Genomic DNA, 14,302 nt, shown 5'->3' on the forward strand with positions numbered 1-14,302 from the left:
TTGGCTATTTCTCGCATCATCTCCTAACCAGATGGTTGTCATTGTGTCTTATTGCATCTCCACCATTTATCTCACTTGCTCATAATCTGTTCACAAGAGAACTGGCTATTGTTCTAAAACATAAATTGGATAATGTTACTCTCCTGATTGTTGTATATGTGCCATGCTGTGCTAAGTTACCTCAGTCATGTTTGACTCTTTGCAACCCTATGGACTGTAGCCCATCAGGCTTCTCTGTCCATGGGATTCTCCAAGCAAGTATACTGGAGTAGGTTGCCATTTCCTTCTCCAGGGGATCTTTCTGACCCAGGGATTGAATCTGTGCCTCTTATGTCTCCTGCATTGACAGATGGGTTCTTTACCATTAGCACTACCTGGGAAGCCCATTGTTATATATACTTCCAGCCATTAAAAACAAAAACAAAAACAAAAACTGATATGGGTACATTGCCTATACCAGGATTTTAAGCCTAAACTAAGCTGTTTCTGGACTTCAGAGTGTTTGTGGACACTGTATACATTATTTTGGTGAATGTGCTTTTTGTCCCTCTTTTTCTGGAGAATATGGTTCATGGTTTCACTAGATTTTAAAGATTTATGACCCCAAAGCTTTGAAAACCACTAGGCTCCATGAAGGAGCTCAGATTCCTCAAAATGGCCCTTCAGGAGCAGGCTCACCATGGGTGAACTTTGCTTACCTTCCTTACCTGCCTCCTACATCCTTTCAGCTCTCCTCTCATCCTGAAATACTTGTGATTTACTAAACAGTCTGCTGATTCACGCCCCAGTGCCTTTGAACATGCTATTCCTTCTGCCCAAGTGCTCTCCCCTACGCACATCATCCATGTGGAAAATTGCTGTTTGTCCTTTAAGAAATTATCAAAGGATCTTCTGCTCTGTGAAACCTTCCCTGAGCTCCTTAGGCAGAGCTGATTACCCTCTCTCTCTGTTTTTTTAAACCATTGTACGTAGTCTGTATTGTATTATTGCTCTTGTGTTACTAGTGGATTCTTGAGTAAAAGTCAGAGAAATTTGGGGTACAAAGCAGTGGGAGAGTGAATGAAAAGAAAGAGAATAATTAGGGAGCCCTGGCATCTCATATGTAGGTAATGGAGATGGAGGAAGGGAGTGGAGATTTATTTTGAAACGAGAGTAGACAAGATTTCTTTTTGCTTTTATTTATTTATTTAACGTTTACATGTTTTGTTTTTATTTTATGAGGTTATGAAGATAGCAGTAGGAGTGGTGATGGAGCTACAAGTAGAGACACCCAGTTGCTGGAGGTAACCCCCTCCTTCCCCGACCCAGACTAGAGTGATAGGCACAGTCTCTTAAATCTGTCTGTGCCCATATAGGCAGGAAGCAAAATGAGTCTGGAGCAGGGGCTGTGTATGAGCGGAATAACTTGTAAGATCCTTGGTTCTCTTTGAAATAGGCATTCAGTGGGGGATCATATGAGGTATTTCTCTGCTTGTCTGGGATATTTAGTCATTCTGAATCACTTTTTAATGTTCCAACAAATTCCATATGTCTCCGGTTGCCGGTTTCTTGCTTATTGTCCCTTTGGCTAAGATCAAATGTAGTATCTGTTTTATTATCAGTTTAATAGGTTTTGTTGATGAACTGTTCTAGGGGGAGAGAAAGAACAATCTGGTATGACCCTTAGGTTTCTGACTCAAACAGCTGAGTGGATGGTGTGGGCATCATGTTTCACATTTAGCTGGTGGGCTTCATAAGATTTCATGATCAATCCCTACATCCTTAGACACCACTTTTCCTGACTCACTGCAAAAGTCTGATGCCATTGTGGGTAGGATGACTAGTTCCTTTACTGCCTCCTGAGACTAAGGCTCTGGGGGTGCTGGTCATGCAGTATGCACAAGAGGCCCAGGAAGAAGCCTTCATGGAAATGTATCTTGGAATGGATCTGGAATGAATAAAACACACTAAATTTAAAATTACTGGAAATGAAGTTGAGTTCATGTCCACCATCTGCAGTCGATTTGTGTTAGTTTTCTGAGATGCCTCTGGCTGTGCTGTGAGCGTACTCAGTCATGCCCTGACTCTTTGCGACCTCATGGACTGTAGCCTGCCAGGCTCCTCTGTCCATGGGATTTCTCAGGCAAGAATACTGGAGTGGGTTGCCATTTCCTACTCCAGGGGATCTTTCTGACCCAGGGATGAAACCCGCGTCTCCTGTGTCTTCTGCACTGGCATGCGAATTCTTTATCACTGCATCACCAGATAGTTTCACAGTTATAAAAGCTTTGCTACTTGAGTAAAAACAGTGTTCCCTAATTAAACTACTATAGGGCAGTCTGCAAATTCAAAAACGTGTTTGGCAGTTGCCAGCTGTGAGCTTCTAGAGAGGTGGAATATATTGGGCTACCTTATTTTTTTTTAAAGACTGTATGGTGTTCCCTTGCTTATATGTCGTATCATACAGCCAGTTCCCTCCTAGTGGACATTTAGGTTTTTAAAGATGTTTCCCTGTTTCCAACAGTGCACACATGTGCAAGTATATCTGCAGGACAAAGTCTTAAGAATAGAATTATTAGATGAAAGCAATTTTTTGCCATAAAAGTTGCACCAATCTCCCTTTATAGCAGTGTCCATTGTTCCTGCTTCTCCTATCTGCACCACCCGCCCACCGCCCCTGCCCAGCAACACTGAGTGCTAATCTGATAGGAAAAAAGTACTGCCTCTTGGTTATTTTAGTTGTTTTATCATGAGTACAATCAAGCATCTTTCCTGACATGTCATTTCCCTTTTTGTACCATTACCTAGTTTTGAACCTCTGAAACTGTGAGAAAGTGGTGATTGTCAAGAGGAAGCTTTTCCTGTTTTTCCCTAACACCTCTCTGGGAACTGACTAGAAGTCTCAATTTTCAGTCTTGTGAAGGCCAACTCAGGTTACTCAGCTAATGGTCCCTATTCCTTCCACACACATATTTGTTGAATGCACACTCTGTCAGATTCTGACCTAGGCACTGAGGGAGATACAGTCAATGAACAAAATAAGCATGAAATCTTGCCCTTATGGAGCTTGCATTCTTAAGGGGACAGCATACTATAAATAAAGCTATGGTTTTTCCAGTAGTCATGTATGGTTGTGAGAGTTGGACTATAAAGAAAGCTTAGCGCCAAAGAATTGAACTGTGGTGTTGGAGAAGACTCTTGAGAGTCCCTTGGACAGCAAGGAGACCCAGCCAGTCCATCCTAAAGGATATCAGTCCTGAATATTCATTGGAAGGACTGATGCTGAAGCTGAAACTCCAGTACTTTGGCTACCTGATGGAAAGAACTCACTGGAAAAGACTGTGATGCTGGGCAAGATTGAAGACAGGAGGAGAAGGGAACAACAGAAGATGAGAGGGTTGGATGGCATCACGGGCTCAATAGACATGAGTTTGAGCCAGCTCCAGGAGTTGTTGATGGACAGGGAAGCCTGGCGTGCTGCAGTCCAAGTCTTTGCAGGATCGCAAAGAGTTGGACACGACTGAGCGACTGAACTGATACTATAAGTAAATTAGCTAAAAAATTACAAATGTCAGGTGGAGTAATACCATGAAGGACAATAAAACAGAGAAGGGTTTAGATGCTGTGGGTAAGGGGTGGTGCCTGTTTTACATAAGGTTGACAGGAAAGGCATTTCTAATCATTTTTCTCAGCTTCTTTCTCATTTTTTTGTGTCCTAATTATACTCCTTTTCCTTGTTTCATTCTTATTATTTTTTTCAAGTGTGAATTCTCTGATGCGGAATATGGATAAAGCTTTGTTTCATGACTTTTCTATAATGATTGCATTAAAATGATTTTAGTGTGAATTGTCTGGTATATTGGAACAAATCAAGTGATACCAGAAGGCCTTTTAAAATTTGTTAAATTTATAGGGTGAAAGGAGCACTAACATCTTATATAGAACAGGTGTTAAATATTCTAGTAGTTGGTGAGGGCCATTTCATTTCATTCTTGGATAGTGCCCGCACTCTCTCACAGTTGCCTGATGTCAATCACAAAAGAGGTAGCTTCTTGATGAGACTAGTTCATGGCTTTTATCCCCATAACAAAAGCAGTCTTCATTTGGAAGAAGTAGAAATGGCAAAGTAGAAGTGCAAATTTATCATAGCTTCCATGCCTCCTGAGCATAAAATATCTATAACAGGGTTGGTAAGGGAACAAAAGTTTTTTATGAGCTGGAAAGAAATGCTCTAAGATTTCTATCCTGGAAGCAGAGGTAACTGGATTTCCATAATGGATACTAAAGATATGAGGAATATTCTCAGTTTACATATTCTCTCTGAATTTATGCTAAAAGAAAAGGTATTAATATAAGTGTAAATTAACGTAAAACCCCAAATGTATTAAGTATATTCAAGATCTACATGCAAGTCACAGTGGGAAAGGCAGTTTCTTAACAAAAGTCAGAAAAATTGGGGGAACAGAGTTAGGGAGTCTATTCACCATCAGTTTTCAGTGACATCACAAACTGACTGCTTAGCTTTCCTTATTGTCTGGATTCAGTGTAAAATAATAATAATGCTATGCTAAGTCACTTCAGTTGTGTCCGACTCTGTGCGACCCCATAGACGGCAGCCCACCAGGCTCCCCCGTCCCTGGGATTCTCCAGGCAAGAACACTGGAGTGGGTTGCCATTTCCTTCTCCAATGCATGAAAGTGAGAAGTAAAAGGGAAGTCGCTCAGTCATATCTGACTCTTAGCGACCGATGGACTGCAGCCTACCAGGCTCCTCTGTCCATGGGATTTTCCAGGCAAGAGTACTGGAGTGGGTTGCCAAATAATATCCTTAACTAAATGCTTTATGAAAGGCATTATGCCAAACATCTTATACATTACCTATTTCATTCTCACATTAAGCCTAAAAGGCTTATAGGTGAAGAAACTTAGACAGGTAAGTGACCTGCCAACACCAGACAGTTACTAAACATTAGAACTGGGACTTGAGTCTCATTTGTCTGATTCCAAAACTTGTACTCAACCAGTGTTTACCGAGCATCTCCAATGGGCCAAACTACAGTTTAAGATGGGTTCACATATGTTCAGCCATTGCAAAAGCCAGATAAAGTAGATTCTCTGTGAATGGGAAGCAGAGAGGTGAAGTGATTGTGTTGAGGTCACACATACTAGAGCGGTTAAATCAGAATATGAATCAAGTCCCCTGTCCCTAAACCTGACTTTTTCTCTCTCTCTTCCCTGTCCCTCTTTCTTTACTATATTATGGCATATTCTTTGCACAATGATCATGATATTATTCTTCCAGTTGCCTGTTTCTTTTAGGTAAAGTGATAATTAGCAGAGATTCCTGGGGGAAAGTTGTGAAATATCTGCACTTTAAAAACCCATGCTGGATTTTCCCCCATCATTTAGCCTGTTACCTTGTTGAATCTAATTTGGTACTTCTAGAAACAGTATGAGTTCTGTGGGTAGTGTTCAGTATGCTTCAGTGAGCTAAATGACATCCCGGTGGCCTGGGAAGACTCGTACTGCTCCTAAACACATATGAATAATAGTTACCACCTAAGCAAGTAGCTTAGGCAGTAAGCAAACAGACTTCAGTACTGAAGGACTTGGAATGGATGGGTATTTTCCAATTTCCTTTTCTCCCCCTGCTTTTTTTTTTTTTGAGGTATAATTGATAAGTGAAGTATCAGATATTTAGAGTTTATAATGTGATGATTTGATATACATTATGAAAGGGTTCTTCTCCATTGAGTTTTAATTGGTACATCCATCACTTCACATCTTTACCTCTTTTCTTCCTTTTCTATTTTTTGATGACAATGTTTAAGTTCTATCCTCTTAGCAAATTGTAATTATACAATACAGGGTTGTCAACTATAGTCACCATGTTAAATACTGAATCCTCAGAACCTATTCATCTTATAACTGAAAGTTTATGCTCTTTTACCAGCCCCTTCCTATTTCCCCCTCCACAGCCTCTGAAACCAACTTTATACTTTGTTTCTATGAGTTCAACTTAAAAAAATATTCCATTATAAATGACACCATACAATATTTGTCTTTCTCTGGCTTATTTTACTTAGCATGGTATTCTCCAAGTTGATCCACGTTGTTGCAAAAGACAAGGTTTCCTTCTTGTCTTAAGGCTAAGTCATATTTTATTATTATTACCACATTTTCTTTGTTCATATATCTGCTGACAGATACTTGGATTGTTTTTATACTATTGTAAATAATGCTGGCATGAACATGGGAGTATAGGTATTTCTTTGAGATACTAATTTCATTTCCTTTGGGTATTTACTCAGAAGTGGGACTGCTGGATCAAAAAATAGTTCTATTTTGGTTTTTTGAGGAATCTTCAAAAAGTGGATATATCACTTTACATTCCTACCAACAGTATACAAGTGTTCCCTCCTCTCCACATTCTTGTCAACATTATTTCTTGTCTTTTTGATAATAGACATTCTAACATATGTGAAATTATATCTCATTTTGGCTTGAATTTACATTAGCCTGATGACAAGTGATGTTGAAACCTTTTCATGTACATATTGGCCATTTATAAGTCTTCTTTTGAAAGATGTTTCTTTAGGCCTTTGGGTTTTTTTTTTTTTTTGGCTGTGCTGCCCATGACATGTGGAATCTTATTTCCCTGACCAGGGATTGAACCTATGCCCCCTTATATTGGAAGTGTGGAGTCTTAACCACTGAACTGACAGAGAAGTCCCTCCTTTCCTCATTTTTAATTTAGATTATTTGCTTTTTTGTTATTGAGTTGTATGAGTTCCTTGTATATTTCGGATATTAACCCTTTATTGGATATGTGGTTTGCAAATACTTTCTCCCTTTTCATAAGCTGCCTTTTCCTTTTGTTGGTGATTTCTTTTGCTCTGCAGAAGACTTTTACATACTTATTATTATTATTATTTTTTTTACTTTGATGCCTCTGCTTTTGATATCAAATTTAAAAAGTCATCACTAGGATCAGTATCAGGGACTTACCTCTCATGTTTTGTTTCAGGTGTTTTATGGTTTCAGGTCTTATGTTTAGGTCTTTAATCCATTTTGAGTTGATTTTTGTGTAAGATATTGTGTACTGTGTAATATAAGAGTCTAGTTTCATTCTTCTGCATGCAGCTGTACAGTTTTCTCTATGCCATTTATGAAAGAAACTGTCTTTTGACCTTTGTATATTTTTGACTCCTTTGGTGAAAATTAATTGACTTTATATGTATGCGTTTATTTCTGGTCTTGCAACTCTGTTCCATTGGTCTATTTTTTATTTTATTTATTTATTTATTTATTTTTATTTTATTTTTTTTTTAATTTTATTTTATTTTTAAACTTTACATAACTGTATTAGTTTTGCCAAATATCAAAATGAATCCGCCACAGGTGTCTGTTTTTATACCAGTATCATACAGCTTTGATTTCCATAACTTTGTAATATGGTTTGAAATCAGGAATTATGATGCCTCCAGTTTTGTTCTTCTTTCTGTGGCTATTCAGGGTCTTTATGGTTTATCTGAGATAAAGTTTAAAACTCAATTTTAGTATTTTCTGTGAAAATTTTGATAGGAATTTTGATAGGGATTTTACTAAATTTGTAGATAGATGCTTTGATTAATGCAGACATTTAAACAATATTAATTCCTCTAATCTGTAAACATAGAATGTCTTTCTATTTATTTGTGTCCTCTTTACTATCTTCTGTCAATGTCTTAGTTTTAGGTGTACAACTCTTTCACTCCCTTTGTTACATTTATTCCTAAGTATTTTATTCCTTTTTAATGCTATTATAAGTGGGATTGATTTCTTTTTTTTTCTTTTATTTTATAGATTGTTTTCTTAATTCATCTTTTTGACAGTTGATATTTAGAAATACAACTGATTTTTGTGTGTTGATTTTGTATTCGCAACTTTATTGAAATTACTTATTAATTCTAATGGGTTTTTTTTGTGTGGAGGATTTTCTGTATATAATATCATGTTTCTTTAAATAAGGACAATTTTACTTCTTTCTTTCTGATTTGATTTCCTTTTATTTCTTTTTCTTGACTTCTGGCACCATGATGGGATAAAAGCAGTAAAGGTGGGCATCCTTGTCTTGGTCCTGATCTTATAGAAAAAGCTTTAGTGTTTCCCCATTAAGTATAATATTAATTGTGTGCTTGTCATATATGTCTTTCACCTTATGTTGAGGCACGTTCCATCTATATGCAGTTTGTTGAGGGTTTTTATTATGTAAAGCTGTTTAATTTTGTCAAATGTTTTTTTTTTTTTTGCAACTATTGAGATGATCGTATTATTTTTTACATTGATTTGCAGATGTTGAGCCATTCTTGCATTACTGAAATATTTCCTACTTGATCGTAGTATATGATACTTTTAATATATTGTTAAATTTGATGATACTCTAATTAGTATTTTGTTGTGGATTTTTTTGTGTCTATATTCCTCAAGGATCTTGAACTTTAATTTTTTTTCTTATAATATCCTTGTCTGGCTTTTGTGTCAGAGTTATGTTGGCCAGGTAGATTGAGTTTGAGAGTGTTCTTTTCTATTTTTCAGAAGAGTTTGAGAAGGATCGACACTAGTACTTCCTTAAATGTTTGATGGAATTCACCAGTGAAGCCATCTGGTCTTGGACTTTTGTTTGTTGTGAGGTTTTTAACATTACTGATTCAATCTCCTTGCAAGAAATCAACCTGTTCTGATTTTCTGTTCATCATGATTCAGTCTTTTTTTTTAAATTAATTTTAATTGGAAGATAATTTCTTTATAGTAATGTGATGGTTTTTGCCATACATCAGCATGAATTGGCCACAGGTATACATGTGTCCTCCCAATCCTGAACCCGTCTCCCATGATTCAGTCTTGATAGATTGTATATGTCTAGGAATTCATCCATTTCTTATAAGTTGTCCAATTTGCTAGCATTTAATTATTCATGTAGTCTTTTATGATCTGCTGTATTTCTGCAGTATCAATGCACTATACTTACTCTTTAGTTTCTGATTTTATTTGTTTGAGTCCTCTTTCTTTTTTTAGAGAGTCTTGCTAAAGCTTTGTCAATTTTGCTTATCTTTTCAAAGAATCAGCTCTTAGTTTCATTGATCTTCTCTATTGTCTTTTAGTGTCTGTGTATTTCTGGCCTGATCTTTGTTATTTCCTTTCTTCTGCTGTTTTTGGGCTTATTTTGTTATTTTTCCCAGTTCCTTTAAATGTAAAGTTAGGTTGCTTATTTGAGCTCTTTATTCTCCCTAATTATAATCATTTATTGGTATAAACTTCCCTCTTGGAGAGTCATTGCTGCATCCCCAATGTTTTGGTACGTTGGCATTTACATTTTCATTTGTTTCAAGATACATTTTGATTTCTCTTTTGACTTTTTCTTTGCTACATTGGTGGTTCTTCATGATCATGCTGTTTAATCTCTACTGTGAATTTTCCAGTTTTCTTCTTGTAATTGATTTCTAGTTTCATACCTTTGTGGTAGGAAAAGATATTTGGTATGATTTCAGTCTTCTTAATTTTATTAAAACTTATTTTGTGGCCTAACATATTATTTATCCTGGAGAATGTTCCATGTGTACTTGAGAAGAATATGCACTCTACTTCTGTTGATTGAAATGCTCTGTATATGTCTGTTTATCTGATCTTATGTGTGGTTTAAGTTCAATGTTTCCTTATTGATTTTCTGTCTGGATGATCTATCTAGTGTTGAAAGTGGGGTATTGAAGTCCTTTGCTATTATTGGACTGCTGTCTATTTTCCCATTTGGGTCTGCTAATATTTACTTTATATGTTTAGGTGTCCCTATGTTGGGTTCATAAATATTTATAGTCGTTATATCCTTTTAATTAATTAACCCACCTTCTTTGTCTTTTGTTGCAGTCTTTGGCTTAAAGTCTATTTCATTTAAACAAATATAGCTATCCTTGTTTTCTTTTGGTTTCAGTTGGCATAGAATATCTTTTTCTATCCCTTTGCTTTTAGTTCATATGTATCCTTAAATTTTTTTGAAGGCAGCTTATAGTTGGGTCTTATATTTTGTTTTGTTTTTTAAATCCATTCAGGAATTCTATATCTTTTGATTGGAGAATTTAATCCACTTATTCTTAAAGTTATTATTGATAGTTGTGACTTTCTATCGTCCTTCTGTTTATATTTTCTGGTTCTTTTGTAACTCTTTTGTTCATTTCTTCTTCTCTTGCTGTTTTTGTAATTTGATGATTTTCTGGAGTGGTATACTTAGATTCCCTTCTCTTTTTTGTATACCTTCTATTGGCTTTTGCTTTGTGGTTACATGTGACTTACATAAAGCATTTTATTTTTATGACTGTCTATTTGTAGCTGATAATTTCAAATGCAAACCAAAGCTCTTCTTCGTCCACATTTTATGTTTTTATGTCACAATTTGCATCTTTTATCCATTTTAAAATACTTTTGCATCCAGTTTTTAATACTTTTGTCTTTAAACCTTCATCCTAGAACTATGTTATTTACCCACTACCATTATATCATGAAAGCATTCTGAATTTAGTGATATATTTACTTGTACCAGTGAATTTTATGCTTTTATCTAGTTTCCTGTTACTAATTAGTATTCTTTGCTTAGCTTGAAGAATTTGCTTTAACATCTCTTTTAATGCTGGTCCAGTGGTGAGAAACTTCTTCATCTTTGTTTGTCTGGAAAATTCTTTGTCTCTTCTTCAGTTTTGAAAGACAGCTTTGCTGTATAGAGTATTTTTGGTTGGTAGTTCTTTCTTTTCAGCACTTTGAATGTATTATGCCACTCCCTCTGGTCTGCAAGGTTTCTGTTGAAAAATCCGTTCAAAGTCTTATGGGAGTACTCTTGTATCTATTAAGTTTTTTTTTTAATTTTTAATTGAAGGATAATTGCTTTACAGAATTTTGTGGTTTTCTGTCATATATCAATAAGAATCAGGCATATCTACACCCATGTCCCCTCACTCCCAGACATCCCTCCCGTCTCCCTCCCCACCCCACCCTTCAACCTGTTGCAGAGCCCCTGTTTGAGTTCCCTGAGACATACAACAAATCCCCATGGCTATCTATTTTACACATGGTATTGTAAATTTCTATGTTACTCTCTCCATACATCTCCCCTTCTCCCTCCTCTCTTCCCACCTTGTCCATAGGTCTGTTCTCTATGTCTGTTTCTCCATTGCTGCCCTGAAAATAAATTTATCAATGCCATCTCTTCAGATTCCATATATATGTATCAGTAAAGGAGAAGGCAATGGCACCCCAACGAGTACTCTTGCCTGGAAAATCCCATGGGCAGAGGAGCCTGGTAGGCTGCAGTCCACAGGGTCATGAAGAGTCGGATATGACTGAGCGACTTCCCTTTCACTTTTCACTTTCATGCATTGGAGAAGGAAATGGCAACCCACTCCAGTGTTCTTGCCTGGAGAATCCCAGGGACGGGGGAGCCTGGTGGGCTGCCGTGTATGGGGTTGCACAGAGTCGGACACGAATGAAGTGACTTAGCAGCAGCAGCAGCATATGATATTTATATGTCTCTTTCTGTCTTACTTCACTCTGTACAATGGGCTCTAGTTTCATCCACCTCATTATCAGATTCAAATGTGCTCCTTTTTGTGGCTGAGTAGTATTCCATTGTATATATGTACTACAGCTTCTTTATCTGTTGATGGACATCTAGGTTGCCCCCATGTTCTAGCTATAGTAAATAGTGCTGCAGTGAACACTGGGGTACATATGTCTTTTTCAGTTTTGATTTCCTCAGGGTATGTGCCTAGGAGTAGGATTTCTGGGTCATAAGGTGGTTTTATTCCTAGCTTTTTAAGGAGTCTCCATACCGTCTTCCATAATGGCTGTATCAGTTTATATTGCCACCAGCAAAGAAAGAGTGTTCCCTTTTTTCCACACCCTCTCTGGCATTTATTGTTTGTAGACCTTTTTGTTGATGGCCATTCTGACTGGTGTGAGGTGGTATCTCATTGTAGTTTTGATTTTAATTTCTCTGATAATGAGTGATATTGAGCATCTTTTCATGTGCTTGTTAGCCACCTGTATATCTTCCTGGGAGAAATGTCTCTTCAGGTCTCTTTCCCACTTTTTGATTGGGTTGTTTGCTTTTCTGGTATTGAGTGGTATAAGCTGCTTGTATATTTTGGAAATTAATTCTTTATAAGAAAAGAAAAGATATATCCATCTGAATGCAGAGTTCCACAGAATAGCAAGGAGAGATAAGAAAGCTTTCCTCAATGATCAATGCAAAGAAATAGAGGAAACAATAGAATGGGAAAGACTGGATATCTCTTCAAGAAAATTAGAGATACCAAGGGAACATTTCATGCAAAGATGGGCACAATAAAGGACAGAAATGGTATGGACCTAACAGAAGCAGAAGATATTAAGAAGACGTGGCAAGAATACACAGAAGAACTGTACAGAAAATATCTTCATGACCCAGATAATCATGATAGTGTGATCCCTCAGCTAGAACCAGACATCCTGGAGTGAAAAGTCAAGTGGGCCTTTGAAAGTATCACTACAAAGCAAGCTAGTGGAGGTGATGGAATTCCAGTTGAGCTATTTAAAATCCTAAAAGATGATGCTGTGAATGTGATGTACTTAATATGCTAGCAAATCTGGAAAACTCAGCAGTGGCCACAGAACTGGAAAAGGTCAGTTTTCATTCCAATCCCAAAGAAAGGCAATGCCAAAGAATGTTCAAATTACTGCACAATTGCACTCATCTCACACACTAGGAAAAGTAATGCTCAAAATTCTCCAAGCTAGGCTTCAACAGTATATGAAACAAGAATTTCCAGATGTTCAAGTTAGATTTAGAAAAGGCAGAGGAACCAGAGATCAAATTGCCAACATCCACTGGATCATAGAAAAAGTGAGAGAATTCCAGAAAAACATTGACTTCTGCTTTACTGACTGCACCAAATCCTTTGACTGTGTGGATCATAACAAACTGTGGAAAATTCTTCAAGAGATGGGAATACCAGACTGCCTGACCTGCCTCCTGAGAAATCTATGCAGGTCAACAAGCAACAGTTAGAACTGAACATGGAACAACAGACTGGTTCCAAATCAGGAAAGGAGTACGTCCAGGCTGTATATTGTCATCCTGCTTATTTAACTTATATGCAGAGTACATCATGTGAAATGCTGGGCTGGATGAAGCACAAGCTGGAATCAAGTTTTCTGGGACAAATATCAATAACCTCAGATACACAGATGACACTGCCTTATGGCTGAAAGTGAAGAGGAACTAAAGAGCCTCTTGGTGAAAGTCAAAGAGGAGAGTGAAAAAGCTGACTTAAAACTCAGCATTCAGAAAACTAAGATCATGGCGTCCAATCCCATCATTTCATGGCAAATAGATGGGGAACAAATGGAAACAGTGACAGACATTTTTTCTTGGGTTCAAAAATCACTGTAGATGGTGACTGCAGCCATGACATTAAAAGACACTTGCTCCTTGGAAAAAAAAACTTTGACAAACCTAGACACCATATTAAAAAGCAGTGACATTACTTTGCCAACAAAGGTCCATGTAGTCAAAGCTATGATTTTTTCAGTAGTCATGTATGGATGTGAGAGTTGTACCATGAAGAAAGCTGAGTGCTAAAGAATTAATGCTTTTTAACTGTGGTGTTGGAGAAGACTCTTGAGAGTCCATTGAACTGCAAGGAGATCAAACCAGTCAATCCTAAAGGAAATCAGTCCTCAATATTCATTGGAAGGACTGATGCTGAAGCTGAAGCTCCAATACTTTGACCCCTTGATGCCAAGAACTGACTCCTTGGAAGAGACCCTGATGCTGGGAAAGATTGAAGGCAGGAGGAGATGAGGATGACAGAGGATGAAATGGTTGGGTGGCATCACCGATTTGATGGACTTGAGTTTGTGCAAGCTCTGGGAGTTGATGATGGACAGGGAAGCCTGGCATTCTTTAGTCCATGGGGTTGCAAAGAGTCAGACATGAGCTGAACTGAACTTTTTGTTTTGGGCCTGGGTTTATAGCTGTGGGAGTAGAGGATAACTCCAATGTCTATTAAATTTTTTTTCTTTGTTTGCTATAATCCTGTAGAACTTGTGAATGAAAGATTCATTGATATTAGAGCCAGGCAACCCAAGGGCTCATTCTTTGGGTAATTATTGGAAAAGCTGATGTGCCAGATATGTGCACAAACTCCTTCCAGCAAGATACTGGTGATTCATTTTCGTTATTGGAGTGAAGTGAAAGGAGAAGGTGTAAGAGGTGTCCACCAGCTCCTCTGTCTCTGAAGAAGATTGTAGCCAACCAC

General features: G+C 37.4%; 1 protein-coding gene across 6 annotated transcripts in view; it reads left to right on the forward strand.

Moving 5' to 3' along the window:
* PDE4D (phosphodiesterase 4D) overlaps nucleotides 1–14,302 on the forward strand; it is a 1,672,581-nt gene that overhangs the window by 114,534 nt on the left and 1,543,745 nt on the right. The gene's annotated exons all lie outside the window — the stretch shown is intronic.

Source organism: Bubalus bubalis, chromosome 19 (genome assembly GCF_019923935.1).
Source record: "Bubalus bubalis isolate 160015118507 breed Murrah chromosome 19, NDDB_SH_1, whole genome shotgun sequence".
Classification (NCBI taxonomy): Eukaryota; Metazoa; Chordata; class Mammalia; order Artiodactyla; family Bovidae; genus Bubalus; species Bubalus bubalis.